The sequence below is a fragment of the Heterodontus francisci genome, chromosome 20, assembly GCF_036365525.1.
Source record: "Heterodontus francisci isolate sHetFra1 chromosome 20, sHetFra1.hap1, whole genome shotgun sequence".
Classification (NCBI taxonomy): Eukaryota; Metazoa; Chordata; class Chondrichthyes; order Heterodontiformes; family Heterodontidae; genus Heterodontus; species Heterodontus francisci.
In genome coordinates this window covers 3,146,846-3,162,529 of record NC_090390.1, presented here as the reverse complement: position 1 = coordinate 3,162,529, position 15,684 = coordinate 3,146,846, and positions in this window count along the sequence as shown.

Here is a 15,684-nt window from a genome sequence, read left to right as displayed (position 1 = left end):
CAATCTCTGACAATCTCAGACACTCTCAGACTCTCTCCGACACTCTCTGACACTCTCTGACATACTCTGACATACTCTGACACTCTCAGACACTCTCAGACACTCTCTGACACTCTCTGCCATACTCTGACACTCTCTATCACTCTCTGACACTCTGTGAAACTCACTATCACTCTCTGACACTCTCTAGCACTTTCTATCATTCTCTGACACTGTCTGACACTCTCAGACACTCACTATTACTCTCTGATACTCTCTGACACTCTCTATCACTCTCTGACACTCTCTATCTCTCTCTGACACATTCTATCTCTCTCTGACACTCTCTATCACTCTCTGACACTCTCTGACACCCTTTGACACTCTCTCTCTCACTCTCTGACACACTCTGACACACTCTGACACTCTCAGACACTCTCAGACACTCACTATCACTCTCTGGCACTCTCTGACACTCTCTGACAGTCTCTATCACTCTCTGACAACCTCTATCTCTCTCTGACACTCTGTGACACTCTCTATCACTCTCTATCGCTCTCTGACACTCTCTGACAATCTCAGATACTCTCAGACACTCTCAGACACTCTCTGACACTCTCTGACATACTCTGACACTCTCTATCACTCTCTGACACTCTCTATCACTTCCTATCATTCTCTGACACACTCTGACATTCTCAGACACTCACTACCACTTTGTGACACTCTCTGACACTCTCAGACACTCATTATCACTCTCTGACTCTCTCTATCACTCTCTGCCACTCTTTGACACTCTCTATCACTCTCTGACACTCTCTGACAATCTCAGACACTCACTATCACTTTCTGACACTCTCTGACACTCTCAGACACTCACTATCACTCTCTGACTCTCTCTATCACTCTCTGCCACTCTCTGACACTCTCTATCACTCTCTGACACTCTCTGACACTCTCTGAAACTCACTATCACTCTCTGACATTCTCTATCACTCTCTATCATTCTCTGACACTCTCTGACAATCTCAGACACTCACTATCACTTTCTGACACTCTCTGACACTCTCAGACACTCACTATCACTCTCTGACTCTCTCTATCACTCTCTGCCACTCTCTGACACTCTCTATCACTCTCTGACACTCTCTGACACTCTCTGAAACTCACTATCACTCTCTGACATTCTCTATCACTCTCTATCATTCTCTGACACTCTCTGACACTCTCAGACACTCACTATCACTCTTTTACACTCTCTGACACTCCCTATCACTCTCTATCACTGTCTATCACTCTCTGACACTCTCTGACACTCTCTGACACTCTCTATCACTCTCTGACACTCTCTGACACTCTCTGACACTCTCTGACACTCACTATCACTCTCTGACACTCTCTGACACTCTCTATCACTCTCTGACACTCTCTGACACTCTCTGACACTCTCTGACATTCTCTGACACTCTCTATCACTCTCTGATACTCTCTGTAACTCACTATCACTCTCTGTCACTCTCTATCATTCTCTGACACTCTCTGACACTCTCAGACACTCACTATCACTCTCTGATACTCTCTGACACCCTCTATCACTCTCTGACACTCTCTATCTCTCTCTGACACTCTCCATCTCTCTCTGGCACTCTCAATCACTCTCTGACACTCTCTGACACTCTCTGATACACTCTATAACTCTCTGACTCTCTCTGGCACTATCTGACACCCTCTGACACTCTCTATCACTCTCTGACACTCACTATCACTCTCTGACACTCTCTGACACTCTCTGACAGTCTCTATCACTCTCTGACACTCTCTATCACTGTCTGACAGTCTCTATCTCTCTCTGACAATCTGTCTCTCTCCCTGACACTCTCTGACATTCTCTGACACTCTATGACACTCTCTATAACTCTCTGACACTCTCTGACACTCTCTGACACCCTCTGACACTCTCTATCACTCTCTGACACACTCTGACACAATCTGACACACTCTGACACTCTCAGACACTCTCAGACACTCACTATCACTCTCTGACACTCTCTATCACTCTCTATCGCTCTCTGACACTCTCTGACACTCTCAGACACTCACTATCACTCTCTGCCACTCTCTGACACTCTCTATCACTCGCTGACACTCTCTGACTCTCTCTGACACTCTCTGACATTCTCTGACAATCTCAGACACTCTCTGACACTCTCTGACACTCTCTGACATACTCTGACACTCTCTATCACTCTCTGACGCTCTCTGAAACTCACTATCACTCTCTGACACACTCTATCACTTTCTATCATTCTCTGACACTCTCTGACACTCTCTGACACTCTCAGACACTCACTATCACTCTCTGCCACTCTCTGACACTCTCTGACACTCTCTATCACTCGCTGACACTCTCTGACACTCTCTGACACTCTCTGACAATCTCAGACACTCTCAGACACTCTCTGACACTCTCTGACACTCTCTGACATACTCTGACACTCTCTATCACTCTCTGACACTCTCTGAAACTCACTATCATTCTCTGACACTCTCTATCACTTTCTATCATTCTCTGACACTCTCTGACACTCTCAGACACTCACTATCACTCTCTGCCACTCTCTGACACTCTCTATCACTCGCTGACACTCTCTGACAATCTCAGACACTCTCAGACACTCTCAGACACTCTCTGCCAGTCTCTGACACTCTCTATCACTCGCTGACACTCTCTGACAATCTCAGACACTCTCAGACACTCTCAGACACTCTCAGACACTCTCTGACACTCTCTGACATACTCTGACACTCTCTATCACTCTCTGACACTCTCTGAAACTCACTATCACCCTCTGAACCTCTCTATCACTTTCTATCATTCTCTGACACTCTCTGACACTCTCAGACACTCACTATCACTCTCTGATACTCTCTGTCACTCTCTATCACTCTCTGACACTCTCTATCTCTCTCTGACACTGTCTATCTCTCTCTGACACTGTCTATCTCTCTCTGACACTCTCTATCACTCTCTGACATACTCTGACAACCTCTGACACTCTCTATCACTCTCTGACACACTCTGACACACTCTGACACTCTCAGACATTCTCAGACACTCACTATCACTCTCTGACACTCTCTGACACTCTCAGACACTCATTATCACTCTCTGACTCTCTCTATCACTCTCTGCCACTCTCTGACACTCTCTATCACTCTCTGACACTCTCTGACAATCTCAGACACTCACTATCACTTTCTGACACTCTCTGACACTCTCAGACACTCACTATCACTCTCTGACTCTCTCTATCACTCTCTGCCACTCTCTGACACGCTCTATCACTCTCTGACACTCTCTGACACTCTCTGAAACTCACTATCACTCTCTGACATTCTCTATCACTCTCTATCATTCTCTGACACTCTCTGACACTCTCAGACACTCACTATCACTCTTTTACACTCTCTGACACTCCCTATCACTCTCTATCACTCTCTGACACTCTCTGACACTCTCTGACACTCTCTATCACTCTCTGACACTCTCTGACACTCTCTGACACTCACTATCACTCTCTGACACTCTCTGACACTCTCTATCACTCTCTGACACTCTCTGACACTCTCTGACACACTCTGACATTCTCTGACACTCTCTATCACTCTCTGATACTCTCTGTAACTCACTATCACTCTCTGTCACTCTCTATCATTCTCTGACACTCTCTGACACTCTCAGACACTCACTATCACTCTCTGATACTCTCTGACACCCTCTATCACTCTCTGACACTCTCTGTCTCTCTCTGACACTCTCCATCTCTCTCTGGCACTCTCAATCACTCTCTGACACTCTCTGACACTCTCTGATACACTCTATAACTCTCTGACTCTCTCTGGCACTATCTGACACCCTCTGACACTCTCTATCACTCTCTGACACTCACTATCACTCTCTGACACTCTCTGACACTCTCTGACAGTCTCTATCACTCTCTGACACTCTCTATCACTGTCTGACAGTCTCTATCTCTCTCTGACAATCTGTATCTCTCCCTGACACTCTCTGACATTCTCTGACACTCTCTGACACTCTCTATAACTCTCTGACACTCTCTGACACTCTCTGACACTCTCTGACACCCTCTGACACTCTCTATCACTCTCTGACACACTCTGACACACTCTGACACACTCTGACACTCTCAGACACTCTCAGACACTCACTATCACTCTCTGACACTCTCTATCACTCTCTATCGCTCTCTGACACTCTCTGACACTCTCAGACACTCACTATCACTCTCTGCCACTCTATGACACTCTCTATCACTCGCTGACACTCTCTGACTCTCTCTGACACTCTCTGACACTCTCTGACAATCTCAGACACTCTCTGACACTCTCTGACACTCTCTGACATACTCTGACACTCTCTATCACTCTCTGACGCTCTCTGAAACTCACTATCACTCTCTGACACACTCTATCACTTTCTATCATTCTCTGACACTCTCTGACACTCTCTGACACTCTCAGACACTCACTATCACTCTCTGCCACTCTCTGACACTCTCTATCACTCGCTGACACTCTCTGACACTCTCTGACACTCTCTGACAATCTCAGACACTCTCAGACACTCTCTGACACTCTCTGACACTCTCTGACATACTCTGACACTCTCTATCACTCTCTGACACTCTCTGAAACTCACTATCATTCTCTGACACTCTCTATCACTTTCTATCATTCTCTGACACTCTCTGACACTCTCAGACACTCACTATCACTCTCTGCCACTCTCTGACACTCTCTATCACTCGCTGACACTCTCTGACAATCTCAGACACTCTCAGACACTCTCAGACACTCTCTGCCACTCTCTGACACTCTCTATCACTCGCTGACACTCTCTGACAATCTCAGACACTCTCAGACACTCTCAGACACTCTCAGACACTCTCTGACACTCTCTGACATACTCTGACACTCTCTATCACTCTCTGACACTCTCTGAAACTCACTATCACCCTCTGAACCTCTCTATCACTTTCTATCATTCTCTGACACTCTCTGACACTCTCAGACACTCACTATCACTCTCTGATACTCTCTGTCACTCTCTATCACTCTCTGACACTCTCTATCTCTCTCTGACACTGTCTATCTCTCTCTGACACTGTCTATCTCTCTCTGACACTCTCTATCACTCTCTGACACTCTCTGACACCCTCTGACACTCTCTATCACTCTCTGACACACTCTGACACACTCTGACACTCTCAGACACTCTCAGACGCTCACTATCACTCTCTGACACTCTCTGACAGTCTCTATCACTCTCTGACACCCTCTATCTCTCTCTGACACTCTGTGACACTCTCTATCACTCTCTATCGCTCTCTGACACTCTCTGAGAAACTCAGACACGCTCAGACACTCTCAGACACTCTCTGACACTCTCTGACATACTCTGACACTCTCTATCACTCTCTGACACTCTCTGAAACTCACTATCACTCTCTGACACTCTCTATCACTTTCTATCATTCTCTGACACTCTCTGACACTCTCAGACACTCACTATCAATTTCTGACACTCACTATCAGTCTCTGCCACTCTCTGCCACTCTCTGATACTCTCTGACACTCTCTGACACTCTCTAACACTCTCTGACACTCTCTGACACTCTTTATCTCTCTCTGACTCTCTCCATCACTCCCTGAGACTCTCTGACACACTCTGACACTCTCGATCACTCTCTATCACTCTATGACACACTCTGACACTCTCAGACACTCACTATCACTCTCTGACACTCTCTGACACTCTCTGTCAGTCTCTATCACTCTCTGACACCCTCTATCTCTCTCTGACACTCTGTGACACTCTCTATCACTCTCTATCGCTCTCTGACACTCTCTGACACTCTCCGACACTCTCAGAGACTCACTATCACTCTCTGATACTCTCTGACACTCTCTATCACTCGATGACACACTCTATCTCTCTCTGACACGCTTTATCTCTCTCTGACACTCTCTATCACTCTCTGACACTCTCTATCTCTCTCTGACACTCTCTATAACTCTCTGACACTGTCTGACACCCTCTGACACTCTCTATCACTCTCTATCACTCTCTGACACACTCTGACACTCTCAGACACTCACTATCACTCTCTGACACTCTCTGACACTCTCTGACAGTCTCTATCACTCTCTGACACCCTCTATCTCTCTCTGACACTCTGTGACACTCTCTATCACTCTCCATCGCTCTCTGACACTCTCTGACACTCTCAGACACTCACAATCACTCTCTGACACACTATATCACTCTCTGACACTCTCTGACACTCACTATCACTCTCTGACACTCTCTATCACTCTCTGACACTCTCTATCTCTCTCTGACACTCTCTATCTCTCTCTGACACTCTCTATCTCTCTCTGACACTCTCAGACACTCACTATCACTCTCTGACAATCTCTATCACTCTCTGACACTCTCTATCACTCTCTGACACTCTCTGACACTCTCTGACACTCTCAGACAGTCACTATCAATCTCTGACACTCTCTGACGCACTCTGACACACTCTATCACTCTCTGACACTCTCTGAAACTCACTATCACTCTCTGACACTCTCTATCGCTCTCGATCATTCTCTGACACTCTCTGACACTCTCAGACACTCACTATCACTCTCTGACACTATCTGACATTCTCTGACACTCTCTATCACTCTCTATCACTCTCTGACACTCTCTATCTCTCTCTGACACACTCTGACACTCTCTGACACTCTCAGACACTCACTATCACTCTCCGACTCTCTCTATCACTCTCTGCAACTCTCTGCCACTCTCTGACACTCTCTACCACTCGCTGACACTCTCTGACACTCACTATCACTCTCTGACACTATCTGACATTCTCTGACACTCTCTACCACTCTCTACCACTCTCTGACACTCTCTGACACTCTCTATCACTCTCTGACTCTCTCTGACACTCTCAGACACTCACTATCACTCTCCGACTCTCTCTATCACTCTCTGCAACTCTCTGACACTCTCTGACACTCTCTACCACTCGCTGACACTCTCTACCACTCTCTACCACTCTCTGACACTCTCTGACACTCTCTATCACTCTCTGACTCTCTCTGACACTCTCAGACACTCACTATCACTCTCCGACTCTCTCTATCACTCTCTGCAACTCTCTGACACTCTCTGACACTCTCTACCACTCGCTGACACTCTCTGACACTCTCTGACAATCTCAGACACTCTCAGACACTCTCAGACACTCATTATCGCTCTCTGACTCTCTCTGACACTCTCTGCAACTCTCTGACACTCTCTACCAATCGCTGACACTCTCTGACACTCTCAGACACTCTCTATCACTCTCTGACACTCTCTGACACTCTCTATCACTCTCTGACACTCTCTGACACTCTCAGACACTCACTATCACTCTCTGACACTATCTGACATTCTCTGACACTCTCTATCACTCTCTATCACTCTCTGACACTCTCTGACACTCTCTGACACTCTCAGACACTCACTATCACTCTCCCACTCTCTCTATCACTCTCTGCAACACTCTGCCACTCTCTGACACTCTCTACCACTTGCTGACACTCTCTGACACTCACTATCACTCTCTGACACTATCTGACATTCTCTGACACTCTCTATCACTCTCTATCACTCTCTATCACTCTCTGACACTCTCTGACACTCTCTATCACTCTCTGACACTCTCTGACACTCTCAGACACTCACTATCACTCTCCGACTCTCTCTATCACTCTCTGCAACTCTCTGCCACTCTCTGACACTCTCTACCACTCGCTGACACTCTCTGACACGCTCTGACAATCTCAGACACTCTCAGACACTCATTATCGCTCTCTGACTCTCTCTGAGACTCTCTGCAACTCTCTGACACTCTCTACCAATCGCTGACACTCTCTGACACTCTCAGACACTCACTATCACTCTCTGACACTCTCTGACAGTCTCTATCACTCTCTGACACCCTCTATTTCTCTCTGACGCTCTGTGACACTCTCTATCACTCTCTATCGCTCTCTGACACTCTCTGACAATCTCAGACACTCTCAGACACTCTCTGACACTCTCTGACACTCTCTGACATACTCTGACACTCTCTGACACTCTCAGACACTCACTATCACTTTCTGACACTCTCTGACACTCTCAGACACTCACAATCACTCTCTGAAACTCTCTGACACTCTCAGACACTCACAATCACTCTCTGAAACTCTCTATCACTCTCTGACACACTCTATCACTCTCTGACACTCTCTGACACTCTCTGACAATCTCGGACACTCTCAGACACTCTCAGACACTCACTATCACTCTCTGACACTCTCTGACACTCTCAGACACTCACAATCACTCTCTGAAACTCTCTGACACTCTCAGACACTCACAATCACTCTCTGAAACTCTCTATCACTCTCTGACACACTCTATCACTCTCTGACACTCTCTGACACTCTCTGACAATCTCGGACACTCTCAGACACTCTCAGACACTCACTATCACTCTCTGACACTCTCTGACTCACTCTGACTCACTCTGACACTCTCTGACACACTCTGACACACTCTAGCTCTCTCTGACACTCTCTGAAACTCACTATCACTCTCTGACATTCTCTATCATTCTCTGACACTCTCAGACACTCACTATCACTCTTTTACATTCTCTGACACTCTCTGACACTCTCTGACACTCTCTGTCTCTCTCTATCACTCTCTGACACTCTCTGACACTCTCTATCACTCTCTGACACTCCCTGACACTCTCTGACACTCTCTGACACTCTCTATCACTCTCTGATACTCTCTGTAACTCACTATCACTCTCTGTCACTCTCTATCATTCTCTGACACTCTCTGACACTCTCAGACACTCACTATCACTCTCTGATAATCTCTGACACTCTCTATCACTATCTGACACTCTCTGAAACTCACTATCACTCTCTGACACTCTCTGACACTCTCAGACACTCACTATCACTCTCTGAAACTCTCTATCACTCTCTGCCACTCTCTGACACACTCTATCACTCTCTGACACTCTCTGACACTCTCTGGCAATCTCAGACACTCTCAGACACTCTCAGACACTCACGATCACTCTCTGACACTCTCTGACTCACTCTGACACTCTCTGACACACTCTGACACACTCTAGCACTCTCTGACACTCTCTGAAACTCACTATCACTCTCTGACATTCTCTATCATTCTCTGACACTCTCAGACACTCACTATCACTCTTTTACACTCTCTGACACTCTCTGACACTCTCTGACACTCTCTATCACTCTCTATCACTCTCTGACACTCTCTGACACTCTCTGACACTCTCTATCACTCTCTGACACTCTCAGACACTCACTATCACTCTTTGATACTCTCTGACACTCTCTATCACTCTCTGACACTCTCTGAAACTCACTATCACTCTCTGACACTCTCTGACACTCTCAGGCACTCGCTATCACTCTCTGAAACTCTCTATCACTCCCTGCCACTCTCTGACACACTCTATCACTCTCTGACACTCTCTGACACTCTCTGACAACCTCAGACACTCTCAGACACTCACTATCACTCTCTGACACTCTCTGACTCACTCTGACACTCTCTGACACACTCTGACACACTCTAGCACTCTCTGACACTCTCTGAAACTCACTATCACTCTCTGACATTCTCTATCATTCTCTGACACTCTCTGACACTCTCAGACACTCACTATCACTCTCTGATACTCTCTGTAACTCACTATCACTCTCTATCATTCTCTGACACTCTCTGAGACTCTCAGACACTCACTATCACTCTCTGGTACTCTCTGACACTCTCTATCACTCTCTGACACTCTCTATCTCTCTCTGACACTCTCCATCTCTCTCTGGCACTCTCAAGCACTCTCTGACACTCTCTGACACACTCAATAACTCTCTGACTCTCTCTGGCACTCTCTGACACCCTCTGACACTCTCTATCACTCTCTGACACTCACTATCACTCTCTGACACTCTCTGACACTCTCTGACACTCTCTGACAGTCTCTATCACTCTCTGACAATCTCTATCACTGTCTGACACTCTCTATCTCTCTCTGACACTCTCTATCTATCTCTGACACTCTCTGACATACTCTGACACTCTCCATAACTCTCTGACACTCTCTGACACCCTCTGACACTCTCTATCACTCTCTATGACTCTCTATCGCTCTCTGACACACTCTGACACACTCTGACACTCTCAGACACTCTTAGACACTCACTATCACTCTCTGACTCTCTCTATCACTCTCTACCACTCTCTATCACTCGCTGACACTCTCTGACACACTCTGACACTCTCTGACATACTCTGACACTCTCTATCACTCTCTGACACTCTCTGAAATTCACTATCACTCTCTGACACTCTCTGACACTCACTATCACTCTCTGATACTCTCTGACTCTCTCTATCACTCTCTGACACTCTCTATCTCTCTCTGACACTCTCTATCTCTCTCTGATCTCTCTGACACTCTCTGACACTCTCTGAAACTCACTATCACTCTCTGACACTATCTATCACTTTCTATCATTCTCTGACACTCTCTGACACTCTCAGACACTCACTATCACTCTCTGCCACTCTCTGACACTCACTATCACTCTCTGCCATTCTCTGCCACTCTCTGATAATCTCTGACACTCTCTAACACTCTCTGACACTCTCTATCTCTCTCTGACACTCTCTTTCACTCTCTGACACTCTCTGACACCCTCTGACACTCTCGATCACTCTCTATCACTCTCTGACACACTCTGACACTCTCAGACAATCTCAGACACTCACTATCACTCTCTGACACTCTCTGACAATCTATGTCAGTCTCTATCACTGTCTGACACCCTCTATCTCTCTCTGACACTCTGTGACACTCTCTATCCCTCTCTATCGCTCTCTGACACTCTCTGACACTCTCCGACTCTCTCTGACACTCTCTATTACTCTCTGATACTCTCTGATACTCTCTGACACTCTCTATCACTCTATGACACACTCTATCTCTCTCTGACACTCTCTGACACTCTCTGACACCCTCTGACACTCTCTATCACGCTCTATCACTCTCTGACACACTCTGACACTCTCTGACACTCTCAGACACTCACTATCACTCTCTGACACTCTCTGACACTCTCTGACTGTCTCTATCACTCTCTGACACCCTTTATCCCTCTCTGGCACTCTGTGACACTCTCTATCGCTCTCAGACACTCTCTGACACTCTCAGACACTCACTATCACTCTCTGACACACTCGATCACTCTCTGACTCTCTCTGAAACTCTCTGACACTCTCTGACACTCACTATCTCTCTCTGACACTCTCTATCACTCTCTGACACTCTCTGACATTCTCTGACACTCTCTATCACTCTCTGATACTCTCTGTAACTCACTATCACTCTCTGTCACTCTCTATCATTCTCTGACACTCTCTGACACTCTCAGACACTCACTATCACTCTCTGATACTCTCTGACACTCTCTATCACTCTCTGACACTCTCTATCTCTCTCTGACACTCTCCATCTCTCTCTGGCACTCTCAATCACTCTCTGACACTCTCTGACACTCTCTATCACTCTCTGACACTCTCTGACACCCTCTGACACTCTCTATCACTCTCTGACACACTCTGACACACTCTGACACTCTCAGACACTCTCAGACACTCACTATCACTCTCTGACACTCTCTGACACTCTCTGACAGTCTCTATCACTCTCTGACACCCTCTATCTCTCTCTGACACTCTGTGACACTCTCTATCACTCTCTATCGCTCTCTGACACTCTCTGACACTCTCCGACACTCTCAGAGACTCACTATCACTCTCTGATACTCTCTGACACTCTCTATCACTCGATGACACACTCTATCTCTCTCTGACACTCTTTATCTCTCTCTGACACTCCCTATCTCTCTCTGACACTCTATAACTCTCTGACACTGTCTGACACTCTCTGACACCCTCTGACACTCTCTATCACTCTCTATCACTCTCTGACACACTCTGACACTCTCAGACACTCACTATCACTCTCTGACACTCTCTGACACTCTCTGACAGTCTCTATCACTCTCTGACACCCTCTATTTCTCTCTGACACTCTGTGACACTCTCTATCACTCTCCATCGCTCTCTGACACTCTCTGACACTCTCAGACACTCACAATCACTCTCTGACACACTCTATCACTCTCTGACACTCTCTGACACTCACTATCACTCTCTGACACTCTCTATCACTCTCTGACACTCTCTATCTCTCTCTGACACTCTCTCTCTCTCTCTCTGACACTCTCTGACACTCTCTGACACTCTCTGACACTCACTATCACTCTCTGACACTCTCTATCACTTTCTATCATTCTCTGACACTCTCTGACACTCTCAGACACTCACTATCACTCTCTGCCACTCTCTGACACTCACTATCACTCTCTGCCACTCTCTGCCACTCTCTGATACTCTCTGACACTCTCTAACACTCTCTGACACTCTCTATCTCTCTCTGACACTCTCTATCACTCTCTGACACTCTCTGACACCCTCTGACACTCTCGATCACTCTCTATCACTCTCTGACACACTCTGACACTCTCAGACAATCTCAGACACTCACTATCACTCTCTGACACTCTCTGACAATCTCTGTCAGTCTCTATCACTCTCTGACACCCTCTATCTCTCTCTGACACTCTGTGACACTCTCTAACGCTCTCTGACACTCTCTGACACTCTCCGACTCTCTCTGACACTCTCTATCACTCTCTTATACTCTCTGATACTCTCTGACACTCACTATCTCTCTCTGACACTCTCTATCACTCGATGACACACTCTATCTCTCTCTGACACTCTTTATCTCTCTCTGACACTCCCTATCTCTCTCTGACACTCTATAACTCTCTGACACTGTCTGACACTCTCTGACACCCTCTGACACTCTCTATCACTCTCTATCACTCTCTGACACACTCTGACACTCTCAGACACTCACTATCACTCTCTGACACTCTCTGACACTCTCTGACAGTCTCTATCACTCTCTGACACCCTCTATCTCTCTCTGACACTCTGTGACACTCTCTATCACTCTCCATCGCTCTCTGACACTCTCTGACACTCTCAGACACTCACAATCACTCTCTGACACACTCTATCACTCTCTGACACTCTCTGACACTCACTATCACTCTCTGACACTCTCTATCACTCTCTGACACTCTCTATCTCTCTCTGACACTCTCTCTCTCTCTCTCTGACACTCTCTGACACTCTCTGACACTCTCTGACACTCACTATCACTCTCTGACACTCTCTGACACTCTCTATCATTCTCTGACACTCTCTGACACTCTCAGACACTCACTATCACTCTCTGCCACTCTCTGACACTCACTATCACTCTCTGCCACTCTCTGCCACTCTCTGATACTCTCTGACACTCTCTAACACTCTCTGACACTCTCTATCTCTCTCTGACACTCTCTATCACTCTCTGACACTCTCTGACACCCTCTGACACTCTCGATCACTCTCTATCACTCTCTGACACACTCTGACACTCTCAGACAATCTCAGACACTCACTATCACTCTCTGACACTCTCTGACAATCTCTGTCAGTCTCTATCACTCTCTGACACCCTCTATCTCTCTCTGACACTCTGTGACACTCTCTAACGCTCTCTGACACTCTCCGACTCTCTCTGACACTCTCTATCACTCTCTTATACTCTCTGATACTCTCTGACACTCTCTATCACTCTATGACACACTCTATCTCTCTCTGACACTCTCTGACACCCTCTGACACTCTCTATCACGCTCTATCACTCTCTGACACACTCTGACACTCTCTGACACTCTCAGACACTCACTATCACTCTCTGACACTCTCTGACACTCTCTGACTGTCGCTATCACTCTCTGACACCCTTTATCTCTCTCTGGCACTCTGTGACACTCTCTATCGCTCTCAGACACTCTCTGACACTCTCAGACACTCACTATCACTCTCTGACACACTCGATCACTCTCTGACTCTCTCTGAAATTCTCTGACACTCTCTGACACTCACTATCTCTCTCTGACACTCTCTATCACTCTCTGACACTCTCTGACATTCTCTGACACTCTCTATCACTCTCTGATACTCTCTGTAACTCACTATCACTCTCTGTCACTCTCTATCATTCTCTGACACTCTCTGACACTCTCAGACACTCACTATCACTCTCTGATACTCTCTGACACTCTCTATCACTCTCTGACACTCTCTATCTCTCTCTGACACTCTCCATCTCTCTCTGGCACTCTCTGACACTCTCTATCACTCTCTGACACTCTCTATCACTCTCTGACACTCTCTGACACTCACTATCTCTCTCTGACACTCTCTATCACTCTCTGACACTCTCTGACATTCTCTGACACTCTCTATCACTCTCTGATACTCTCTGTAACTCACTATCACTCTCTGTCACTCTCTATCATTCTCTGACACTCTCTGACACTCTCAGACACTCACTATCACTCTCTGATACTCTCTGACACTCTCTATCACTCTCTGACACTCTCTATCTCTCTCTGACACTCTCCATCTCTCTCTGGCACTCTCAATCACTCTGTGACACTCTCTGACACTCTCTATCACTCTCTGACACTCTCTGACACCCTCTGACACTCTCTATCACTCTCTGACACACTCTGACACACTCTGACACTCTCAGACACTCTCAGACACTCAGTATCACTCTCTGACACTCTCTGACACTCTCTGACAGTCTCTATCACTCTCTGACACCCTCTATCTCTCTCTGACACTCTGTGACACTCTCTATCACTCTCTATCGCTCTCTGACACTCTCTGACACTCTCCGACACTCTCAGAGACTCACTATCACTCTCTGATACTCTCTGACACTCTCTATCACTCGATGACACACTCTATCTCTCTCTGACACTCTTTATCTCTCTCTGACACTCCCTATCTCTCTCTGACACTCTATAACTCTCTGACACTGTCTGACACTCTCTGACACCCTCTGACACTCTCTATCACTCTCTATCACTCTCTGACACACTCTGACACTCTCAGACACTCACTATCACTCTCTGACACTCTCTGACACTCTCTGACAGTCTCTATCACTCTCTGACACCCTCTATTTCTCTCTGACACTCTGTGACACTCTCTATCACTCTCCATCGCTCTCTGACACTCTCTGACACTCTCAGACACTCACAATCACTCTCTGACACACTCTATCACTCTCTGACACTCTCTGACACTCACTATCACTCTCTGACACTCTCTATCACTCTCTGACACTCTCTATCTCTCTCTGACACTCTCTCTCTCTCTCTCTGACACTCTCTGACACTCTCTGACACTCTCTGACACTCACTATCACTCTCTGACACTCTCTATCACTTTCTATCATTCTCTGACACTCTCTGACACTCTCAGACACTCACTATCACTCTCTGCCACTCTCTGACACTCACTATCACTCTCTGCCACTCTCTGCCACTCTCTGATAC